Here is a 12,532-nt window from a genome sequence, read left to right on the forward strand (position 1 = left end):
TGTTTTCCTCCTCAACATGGCTTGACAACCGATGCTGGTTTGTTTACGTCACCGTAATTTAGCAGTTCGGCAAAACAGACCGATAGAAAAAGTATTAGGCTTACAGAGAATAAGCTCAGGGGTTGATTTGCTCGACTAAAGGCGGTGCTCCAGCATAGCCGCAGTCAAATGATTGAAACAAGTAAAAAAATAAAAGAATAGATGTATTCATATATGTACGTTTATATGTATGTATGTATGTATGTATGTATGTATGTATGTATGTATGTATGTATGTATGTATGTATGTAGGTAGGTATACGTATGTATGTTTGTATGTATGTATGTATGCATGTATGTTTGTATGTACGTATGTATGTATGTATGTTTGTATGTATGTATGTATGCATGTATGTATGTATGTATGTATGTATGTATGTAGGTATGTATGTTTATATGTATGTATGTATGTATGCATGTATGTATGTATGTATGTATGTATGTATGTATGTATGTATGTATGTATGTATGTATGTATGTATGTAGGTATATGTATGTATGTATGTATGTATGTATGTATGTATGTATGTATGTATGTATGTATGCATGCATGTATGTATGTATGTAGGTATACGTATGCATGTATGTATGTATATACATACATACATACATACATACATACATACATACATACATACATACATTCGTACACACATATATATATATAGGTTAACATCAGGGGGAGTATAACGGAAGGTGTCATGCATATATTACATAAAAGCAGAGGGAGGATAACGAGAAGGGCCATAAACATATTACTTAACAGCGAAGGAAATATAACGAAAGCATGACAAATTGGAATGCTTGCTATATAAGATAGAAAATACTGTTATGCAATCTCTCTGTTTTGGAAAGTGAAAGACTACATGGAACCGGGGAGGGGAATGTCAAGAAGAGATGGAAATCGTTGCCCTATGTCTTAAAATGTTGGGCTTAGATATAGTTTGACTACATTAGCTTTTCCGAAGCAAGTCTGACCTGGAGCTAAATAAACAATAGTTTGTGAATAATAAATTCATTTTGTATTGCTTGAAAATGAAAATTTTAGTTGTGATATTATGTGGTGTTCATAATTTTTCGAATATAATTTGCACTGTAAGTAAAAACGGGTTTCCAATTAGTAAATCGTGGCAATTACCGGTTCGTCATGAAGTTACCGGCGATCAGATTTTATTATTATTCAAAATAGTACAAACGCAAACATATTATTGATAGCATATAGCACAAACGTAAATACTTACAAAAATACACAGATACATATACATACATACATACATACATTCTTTCATACATACATACATACATACATACATACATACATACATACATGCGTACGTACATACGTACATTCTTTCATACATACATACATGCGTACGTACATACATACATTCTTTCATACATACATACATGCGTACGTACATACGTACATTCTTTCATACATAAATACATGCGTACGTACGTACATACACACACTCACTTCCGGGATGACTCATCGTAGCTTCACTCACACTCCCAATCTCCCACCCTCCCATTCACTCTACTTACACTACATCGCCACCAATCTTTCTCCACTTCTCCTCATCTTTACTATTCTTTACTATTCCTTCTCCTTTCCTATTTTCTCTCTCTCTCTACATCTTTCTTCCTTTCCTCATCATGTCTTTTTTTCTCTCATTTCTTTCGTTATTTTTATATATTTTTTTTCCGTCTGACTTCTTGTCTCTTTGTCGTCTGTCATCTTATCCTTTCTATTTCTCCTTTCTTCGTTCACTCCAAGTTATTTCCTTCCGATTTCTTCTTTCTTCTCTCCCTTTTCTCAAAATCTCTTCTGTCTTTCCATGTAAATTTTTCGAGTGATTTTGCATTCTTTCTCTACTTTCCTTTCTTAGATAAGCTTTTCTTTGTTTCTCTCCAGCTTTCTTTCTCACTTCCTTCCTTCCTTCCTTCCTTCCTTCCTTCCTTCCTTCCTTCTTTTCTTTCTTTCTTTCTTTCTTTCTTTTCTTTCTTTCTTTTTTCTTTTTCTTTCCTCCTTTCTTTCGTTCTTTCTTTCTTTCTGTCTACATCTTTCTTTCTTTCTTTCTTTCTTTCTACATTTTTCTTTCTTTCTTTCTTTCTTCTTTCTTTCTGTCTACATCTTTCTTTCTTTCTACATTTTTCTTTCTTTCTTTCTTTCTGTCTACATCTTCCTTTCTTTCTTTCTTTCTGTCTACATCTTCCTTTCTTTCTTTCTTTCTGTCTACATCTTTCTTTCTTTCTTTCTTTCTTTCTACATTTTTCTTTCTTTCTTTCTTTCTTTCTTTCTTCCTTTCTTTCTGTCTACATCTTTCTTTCTTTCTTTCTTCTTTCTTTCTTTCTTTCTTTCTTTCTTTCTACATCTTTCTTTCTTTCTTCTTTCCTTCTTTCTTTTTTCATTCTTTCTTTCTTTCTTTCTTTCTTTCTTTCTTTCTTTCTTTCTTTCTTTCTTTCGTTCATTCATTTATTCTTTCTTCTTTCTTTCTTTCTTTCTTTCTTTCTTTTTTCATTACTATATTTGTTTTTAAACTTTCATTCTCTCGTTGTTCTTTTTCTCGTTGTTCTTTTTCTTTTCCTTTCTTTTATTTCATCGTTCTTCTCTCTGCCAACCCGTTTGTCTTGCTTACATGTATATTTACTCATTTATTAATTTTTTCTTTGTCAGTTCTTTCTTTTAAACTATTTTACTAGTTTTTCTTACCAACCTTTGTTTAAAACAACTTTTTTCTTGTATTGCGGTCTGTAAAATTTAGTGAACTTCATCATTCTCCTTTTGTCAGTCCAACTTATTACCAATATACTATAGGCACTTATGCACCATCAAAACTCTCCTCCTCCACATCTTCCTCCTCCCCTCCTCCCCTCCTCCCCATCTTCCTCCCCCTCCTCCCCATCTTCCTCCTCCTCCTCCTCCCCATCTTCCTCCTCTCCTCCCCCTTCCTCTCCTCCTCCTCCTCTTCATATCCTCCTCCCTATCCCTCCAATCTCCTCTCCTCCTCCTCCTCCTCCTCCTCCTCCTCCTCGTCGTCGTCGTCATTGTTATCGCTATTATTATTTGGTAAGATTATTCGCCGGTACTTTGCTTTTCATGTTTCAGAATATAAAATGACGTAGTTAAATACAACGAAGCAGTTTCACCTCCGTCCTACCGATTCTGTCACCTATTGCCTTCCTTTTACTTCAGCAATAGGGAAATTCAAAATCGCAAAAGTCCTAGGACCAGACTAAATCACAGACATACATCCAATCACCAAATCGTGTTGGGTCGGAAGGAATCGCTGTACTTCCCAAAACATGCAACTGCTTGACCTAACACAGCCAATCCCTAAAATTTGGTAACTAGGCAAACCAGCAGAATTCTAAAGCCCAGCAAAACATCCAAATAGTTTCACACAGAACCGCCACCCATCTTTGTACGTCTGCAACCTACAGCCTTGATATTATGAAGCCATAGTTTTCCTTCTCTAAATCAGAAACGGGCTCAGACAACTACACTCAGCCACAATTTCATCAACGAACTTTACATAAAGATGACGGCTGCATCAACAAAACCCTCCTGCTAGTCTAGCAATCAACGTGAGCAAAAATTTGAAATCAACACTCCGGCTATACTTTTATACTTAAAATATATTATTTTCTTCTTAAGAAGCAAAACACAAAACGCTGGTTTGTAAACTATCTTGCCAGTACTAAGTCGATGTAAGAGAAAGTTTAAAATTATACAAATGGAACACTACAAGGATTCGTCGTCGCACCCACATTCATAAAATTATATTCACACGATCCTCACCACATTTCCTCAAAATATACGCACAGTCTCATGCACAGATAGCATTACTCTAATATCGTTCTCTAGTCACAGTTACTCACCTGCTCTAACCTTGTAGCAATCTCAAGGGAACTTTCACCAAACAACAGACGTAACGCAGTGTAATCTTTCCTCTTATCGGTAATACAAGAAAACATAAATTACCGCCAAGCATCACACTCAAGAACATAAACATGCTACATTTACAGAAAACTAGGAATTGCATGCAACGCTTGCATAATATTGAAAGTACATACAGAAAGCAGAAAGAAGCACAGCATTCTTAGATCGCACACCTACTCTGCATTTGTCCAACAGAAGAAGCAACAACGTCACTTTTATATATATATATATATATATATATATATACTCTTTTACTCTTTTACTTGTTTCAGTCATTTGACTGCGGCCATGCTGGAGCACCGCCTTTAGTCGAGCAAATCGACCCCGGGACTTATTCTTTGTAAGCCCAGTACTTATTCTATCGGTTTCTTTTGCCGAACCGCTAAGTGACGGGGACGTAAACACACCAGCATCGGTTGTCAAGCAATGCTAGGGGGACAAACACAGACACAAAAACACATACACATACACTTATATATATATATATACATATATACGACAGGCTTCTTTCAGTTTCCGTCTACCAAATCCACTCACAAGGCATTGGTCGGCCCGGGGCTATAGCAGAAGACACTTGCCCAAGATGCCACGCAGTGGGACTGAACCCTGAACCATGTGGTTGGTTAGCAAGCTACTTACCACACAGCCACTATTCAATATATATATATATATTCAAAATGTGACCGGGTGTGTACCGTTGACGATTTTTTTTTCCTCCGTCTTCCCTTCTCTGGATCTTTCCTTTTCCTATGTTTCTGACGAAAAGCTCCGCTCGAAACGTTAAACCCTCCTTCTTTCCTGAGCGTCCAATAATACTATACTTGTTCCACGTCCTCGCGTTGTTGTGTTTTCTCTTTGTGTTTTCATGTTTGGATTAACTATATATATATATATATATATATATATATATACACAAACAATATATCTGATACATCATGGATTATACTAAACTGCTCCCAGTTTCTACAAAGCATTACTCTATAAACTACAAGGAACAGAAAACAGCGCATCACACCAAATACATTTATAGACCAGTTCGTATAGTACTGCCAGCCGTCACGAGTGAGCGAATATGACATGGTAACATTTACTGTGCTTTTGTTGATTATTTTAGGTACCTATGTTGTCATAAGCAGACATAGACATCCATTCGGCTCTCTTACTCTTGTCCATCGGAATATCCAGGATGTCACAGCTGGATGGAGAGATTTCTGCTCCAGCTGGTGTTCATTACAGTTGAGTAGACTGAAGCAGCGTGAATTGAAGTGCCTTGCTGAAGAACACAATACGCCACCTGGTCAAGGAAGTGAGCCTAGGACCTAACCACTCTCACCTTCATTTCGTTTTTATAATGAAATGAAAATAAAAAAGGTGAAAGATCATCTGGGTATGTGAGGGGTATCATTGTCGCGCTAACTTGAGTTTTATCATGTACCTCCAGAACGACAGGCTTTCAGTAAAGACCATGTTGGCAGCTTTGAATGTTCATGAGATTTTACTTCGGATGATGTAGAACGTTATATGGATCAGGTGACACCCCAAATATTCATAAACATTTCTAGGTGCATCAGGATCTCGTACGAAAAGTGGAAGACGGTTGGAATTGTAGAGTGCTGAGGTCAACCTTATTTCACTCTTGGGGTAGAAAATTACTTGAATTAGTTAGAGTGGTTGTAGCAAAAAAAAAAAAAAAAGAACAAAAATCCGCCGATGATGTTTCAAACCTGCGAATAGTTTATAAAACTAATGATTAAAAAAAGGCAATATAAAACTTTAAACTGACAGGTTTTATAGTGCATTCATTAATAGTCCAACTTCTAATGTCACAAAAATAACGATAAAGTTGAAAATGCTAATTTAAACGAGAAAAAAATATTAAGGACTGCCTCGACAGTATTTGTTTTATTTTTTTACTAGCATTGAAGCAAAAGGGAATTCTTTGCTATGAAGTAGCTCCAGGATCAAGCGAAAATTTGATTGATATATGTCGAGAGAATCTGCCGCTTTGCCAAAAGAATTTATCCAGCAAGCGACAAAAACGACTGTGTTATCTTTCAATGTTGCGAATAACAAGGAGCGCTTCCACATGTCCTCGAAAGAGGAGTCACAGATATCCTTTGACAAGTGTCAGTTTTCGATTGGAAGAACAATGCTTTCACTTGAAAGTGTGTGTGTTGGTTTTTAGGTTCGAGAATAAAGCAGAGGGTGTGCACCACATGCTTGGTCAGACTTGGTGCCGCAGACGTATAAACAATGAAATACATGGATCCCGGTGGGTGGTGACGGTACCCTTGGCTTGCTATCTCCTTTGCGGTTTGCATAAACTTGTTGGACATGATAACTCTTTGAAGACCAGACGGTTCCTGGAGGTATCTTCTTCTCCAGCACAGAATCGGCCAGAGGGTATCAGCAGCAGTTCCACCACATGGCCTTGAACGATAGAAAAGAGACGGGTCATAGAGAAAGGTGGGAATTTATCAGAGACAGTAAGAAAGAAAGAAAGCATGAACCCTGACTATAATCAAGTCAAAGGCTGGAAGTGACGATACTTCTAGAACTCCTGATATATAGAATGATAAGGATAGATAATCAAAGCCTATTTGAATTGATGACCCTCAAAGGAAAAAAACAAATTTGTACTAATTTTAAAGGCCGTAGTGTGTCATTTGAGTGTGTTTTGGCTGCTATTTCTCGACGCTTGGTCTGCCATATAGAACCTCCTTTTGCAGCTGTTGTTTAACGCTTGGTTATCTCTGACCGAGCAAATCTATGACCAAAATGTGTTTAAAAAATAAATTAGGTAACTTTGAAGATTATTTCTGATTTCTATCCTGAAAAATACATGATATTATTTCATAGTTGACCATTTTCTTCTTTCCCTCTCTCTGCCATCAAGATCTGAAAAAAATTACTTAAATACACGGCTTGAATGTAATATAATTAATTAATTGTCCATCTGTTGTTCTATTACTCTACCATGACGGCATACAATATACAGAAACAGGCTGTCTAAAGATATAGAGCAAATATGAAATATTAAATATCAAATGTTTAAACAATATAACGTCTTGAGTTACTTGCTTTTAACGATAATTTGAAGAAGAAAAAAAGAATTTTCCCATTTTTAATGATAATTTAATGATAATTTGAAGAAAAAAAGAATTTTCCCATTTTTTCTCATTTGCACGAAAAAGACATATCTGATAATTATAAAATTAGAATTAAAAATATGTCAACCACTTACAGTGATAAGTTTTCATTCGCACATGGTTTATTCATGGACGTTGGTCTTAAAGCAATATATGAAAACCACGTGTACGTACCTAATTCACCTTTTGGGTAGTGCATGTTCGAAATATAGCTGATATTGTTTAACTTTAATTTAAAGAAAACCGGAAGGAAATGCTGCACCCTGTTAGTGAAACATTGATATTGATGTAGTGATCTAGACCATGTCTAACTGTTTGATAAGGTCTACAATAATTCCAATGTACGCCATGCTTTCGGGTGCACAAGCAATATGTGTTAGTCGCTTGCACACACACACACACACACATACACACACACATCTATACTTGTGTGTATGTATGTATGTATATATGTATGTATGTATTATGTATGTATGTATGTATGTATATATGTATGTATGTATGTATGTATGTATGTATGTATGTATGTATGTATGTATATATGTATGTATGTATGAATGTATGTATGTTTATGTTGGGCAAATACATTCGTTGTTTATAGAGTACGATTGGCTTTCTGTAATGCATTTTTGTCGCTTTAAAAAAGCCTGTGTCAGAGGTATCGCTGCATATTTAGCATCTCTATTATATATTGCATATTATGGCTGGCCGAAATCGAGAAAGGCAAAACACTCAACAAAAAATTCCATGATGGAATAAAAGCATATGTCAACAGGGATAGTAAGCTCTGTGAACACCTGCTACAAGAAGCGCCCATCGTTGCTATATCTGTCATAAAGTGTAAGAGTGAAAAGCCATGTTCATACTGCTCATGTTTAAGAGGATAATCACGCGATGGCATCGCTCAAAATCAAATTACAGCCATCGCGTACGTACGTATGTATGTATGTATGTATGTATGTATGTATGTATGTATGTATGTATGTATGTATGTATGTATGTATGTACGTATGTATGTATGCATGTATGAATGTATGTATGTATGTATGTACGTACGTACGTACGTATGTATGTACGTATGTATGCATGTATGTATGTATGTATGTATGTATGTACGTACGTACGTATGTATGTATGTATGTATGTATGTATGTATGTATGTATTGTATGTATGTATGCATGTATGTATGTATGTATGTATGTATGTATGTACGTATGTATGTATGCATGTATGTATGTATGTATGTATGTATGTATGTATGTATGTACGTATGTATGCATGTATGTATGTATGTATGTATGTATGTATGTATGTATGTATGTATGTATGTATGTATGTTTGTATGTATGTATGAATATATGCATGCATGCTCTCTACTATTTTAAGTTTTTGAAGTCTTCTGATAATGAAGGAGCAGTTTTCTAACAAAGCCCCATGAATGGAATGTTGATAACAGAAAAAAAAAAGATAAGTCGCATGTTAAACCTGAGAAAAGTCTCGCATATTTCTACTGTTCCATTTACAAATTGTATTTGTAATCTGCGTATTAGCTGGTTGATTTCTTTTTCTGAAAACACTAGCTTTTCCGGATTGTCATTTAGGCATTTACTTACTAAATCAAATGCACTTTTGTTTATTGATATAGACGTAAATTTATAATCTCTCTTTACTCTCTTTTACTCTTTTATTTGTTTCAGTCATTTGACTGTGGCCATGCTGGAGCACCGCTTTTAGTCGAGCAAATCGACCCCGGGACTTATTCTTTTATAACCCAGTACTTATTCTATCGGTCTCTTTGCCGAACCGCTAAGTAACGGGGACATAAACACACCAGCATCGGTTGTCAAGCAATGCTAGGGGGACAAGCACAGACACACAAACACACACACACGCATATATATATATATATACATATATACGACGGGCTTCTTTCAGTTTCCATCTACCAAATCCACTCACAAGGCATTGGTCGGCCCGAGGCTATAGTAGAAGACACTTGCCCAAGATGCCACGCAGTGGGACAGAACCCGGAACCATGTGGTTGGTTAGCAAGCTACTTACCACACAACCACTCCTGCGCCTATAATATGTGCATAAAAGCTGAAAGTTTCGAAGCGGTGTGTCCGTAGTTATCCTCTTTCTTTTTGATTTTCGAAGTTATTCACATTAGCAGAGCAGCTGACTTCTATCGCGGTTACACAAATTTTCTTAGCAGTCCCGAACAATTATACCTGGCCTCCTATGTTTGCTCTTGGTAGAAAAAGTTTTGATGGAAATGTTCCACCAATATTTCTTGTGCAGATGTTTATGTATAATAGGCGCAGGAGTGGCTGTGTGGTAAGTAGCTTGCTAACAAGCCACATGGTTCCGGGTTCAGTCCCACTGCGTGGCATCTTGGGCAAGTGTCTTCTGCTAATACCCCGGGCCGACCAATGCCTTGTGAGTGGATTTGGTAGACGGAAACTGAAAGAAGCCTGTCGTATATATATATATATATATGTATATGTATGTATGTGCATGTGTTTGTGTGTCTGTGTTTGTACCCCTAGCATTGTTTGACAACCGATGCTGGTGTGTTTACGTTCTCGTCACTTAGCCGTTTGGCAAAAGAGACCGATAGAATAAGTACTGGGCTTACAAAGAATAAGTCCCGGGGTCGATTTGCTCGACTAAAGGCGGTGTTCCAGCATGGCCGCAGTCAAATGACTGAAACATGTAAAAGAGTAAAAGAATATATATTCAATAACAGGATTATTCTCTATATCTATTCCTTGACAGTCCTTCTAACCGGATGGCATTGTACATTTCTAACAAAGTCTCACCGCATTGGGAAGTAGCATTTTGATCGCATGTGTGATGTTTTCCATAAAAATATGACATAATTTACACTTCATTTGCATTTCGGGGCATCGAGGGCTTCATTATTCTTTTAGGTTTATAGTAATATCCTGGTGCTGCATGGAAAATATAGAGCCTCTGGAGTGTGATGAAATGTAGCGGTCACCTGTCCCAAAAAGTTTTGTATGTATGCATATATATATATCTTCGTTTTTTCGTTTTTCTTGTTTCAGCTCAGAGCTGCGGCCATGCTGATGCACCGCCGCTTTGTGCTACGCTGTTATTACGAAGAGCCTCCTCTAATATGTGGCACTTGGTGAAGAATGGAGTTTGATATAGCTACACTCATTTGCACCTCTTGCCGTGAGGTAGGTTCATCTGGGACTCTCGACAGGAAGATGTCCAGCTTTGATTTAAAAACCGCTACATCTACTTTGTGCAAGTTCCTCAGACTCTTTGGGAGAATATTAAAATATATGTTCTATATATATGTGATATATATATATATATATATATAGTGAAGGCGCGAGGCTTAGTGGTTAGGGCATTCGGCTCACGATCGTAAGGTCGTGAGTTCGATTCCAAGCGACGCGTTGTGTCCTTGAGCAAGACACTTTATTTCATGTTGCTTCAGTCCACTCAGCTGGCAAAAATGAGTTGTACCTGTATTTCAAAGGGCCGGTCTTGTTACACTGTGTGTCACGCTGAATCTCCCTGAGAACTACGTTAGGGGTACACGTGTTTGTGGAGTGCTCAGCCACTTGCACGTTAATTTCACGAGCAGGCTGTTCTGTTGATCGTATCAGCTGGGACCCTCGTCGTCGTAACCGACGGAGTGCTCCTTATATATATATATATATATATATATTTACTGTTGTGTCTGGGGAGAGTCCTTTTCTTTTTGTGTCTTATAATTTAACACACTCACTGGTAGAATTTCCAATTATTTCTTATTTTTATTTTCCTAAAATTTTCGTTGCGTCTTGCGACCTTTTCAATAGTCTATTGAAAAGGTTAAATTATAAAGCACCAAAAGAAAATGACTCTCGCCAGACACAACAGAATATGCTTCAACACACGAATTCATATAAAGAATCTTGCAAACTAAGTCCCCAAACGAAATCTCTCTATATATAAACGGCAGTTTGTCTGTCTGTGTGTCTGTGTGTCTGTCAGGTTGTACCCTCACCCTGACCACGGCTTTCAACCGATTCTGATGAAACTTGACACACACATAACCCAATGTCACAATTCAAAACTAACGCAGCGAAAATTTTGAAAAGTTCCCCCAGTTCTGAAAAAATCGATAAATTCGACGTGGGGTCGAGAATCAGAAACACAAACCACAGACTGTCTAGGGGACGCAACTCGACCTTTTTAACTCTCAACTCCATCAATATCCAGCTACTTGAAGCTATTCCTGATGATGTCCACGTCTACAAATCTATTGATAGGACAGCAGACCCAGCCGAGCTTGCCGATTATCCTGTTGAATTCCTGAATTCACTTGAACCGCCAGGCCTGCCGCCACACATCCTGAAGTTAAAAGTCGGTGCGCCCATTATGCTCATCACGAATTTGGTTCCACCTAAAGAGTGCAACGGCACACGTCTGGTTGTGAAACATTTGCCACCACATTTAATAACGGCCACAATACTTACCGGTTGTGGGAAGGGAGAGGACGTCTTCATTCCACGCATGCACCTTCAACCGTCGGGCGCTGACCTACCAATCCACTTCAGGCGTTCTCAGTTTCCTGTTAAACTCTGCTTCGCAATGTCCATCATTAAATCCCAAGGCCAAACGCTACAAGTCGCTGGGTTATATTTGGGCGAACAGTGCTTCGCCCACGGTCAACTCTACGTGGGCTGTTCACGCGTTGGGAGGCGCAATGATGTTTTCATGTTTTCGCCTAAAGGGACAGCTAGGAACATCGTATACACAGAAGTATTCGAGTGAAGAGAAGACATTGCAACCTACACATGCGCCTTCGTTCCCTAGAGGAAAGAACTAGATTGGGATTAGTCGTTGCCTACTAGGGACTCTTATATACCCGGCAACGCCGGGCTATGCTGCTAGTATATATATATATATATATATATATATATATATATATATATATATTATATCGTGTCATAAACGACAAATGAGGGTACCGGAATTCCCTGCAGAATATGCTATGCAAATGATTTGTTGATAGGGGTCAAACGTTTGTCCTGTACATTACCTAACTCCGTCAACCAAATCGACATTGCCTGTACAGATGTGCGGTGTACCATATTTCAGATGTCGAAGTGATCCAGTAGTAACGTGAGAGGAAATGCTTTGCTCAAGAATATAACGCATGACCTGATCAAGGAATTAATCCCACATCACAATTACGAGAGTAGCATCATAACCTGTATCTTCACTTTAATATATACTAGCAGAGATACCCGGCGTTGCCCGGCGTTGCCCGGCGTTGCCCGGCGTTGCCCGGCGTTGCCCGGTTACATTTAATTGAAGAATTAGACTTTTTTGTTATATCTTCTGTAATGAACTGGAATATCTATGCTTCGAATT

The sequence above is a fragment of the Octopus sinensis genome, linkage group LG2 (genome assembly GCF_006345805.1).
Source record: "Octopus sinensis linkage group LG2, ASM634580v1, whole genome shotgun sequence".
In the NCBI taxonomy this organism is placed as follows: Eukaryota; Metazoa; Mollusca; class Cephalopoda; order Octopoda; family Octopodidae; genus Octopus; species Octopus sinensis.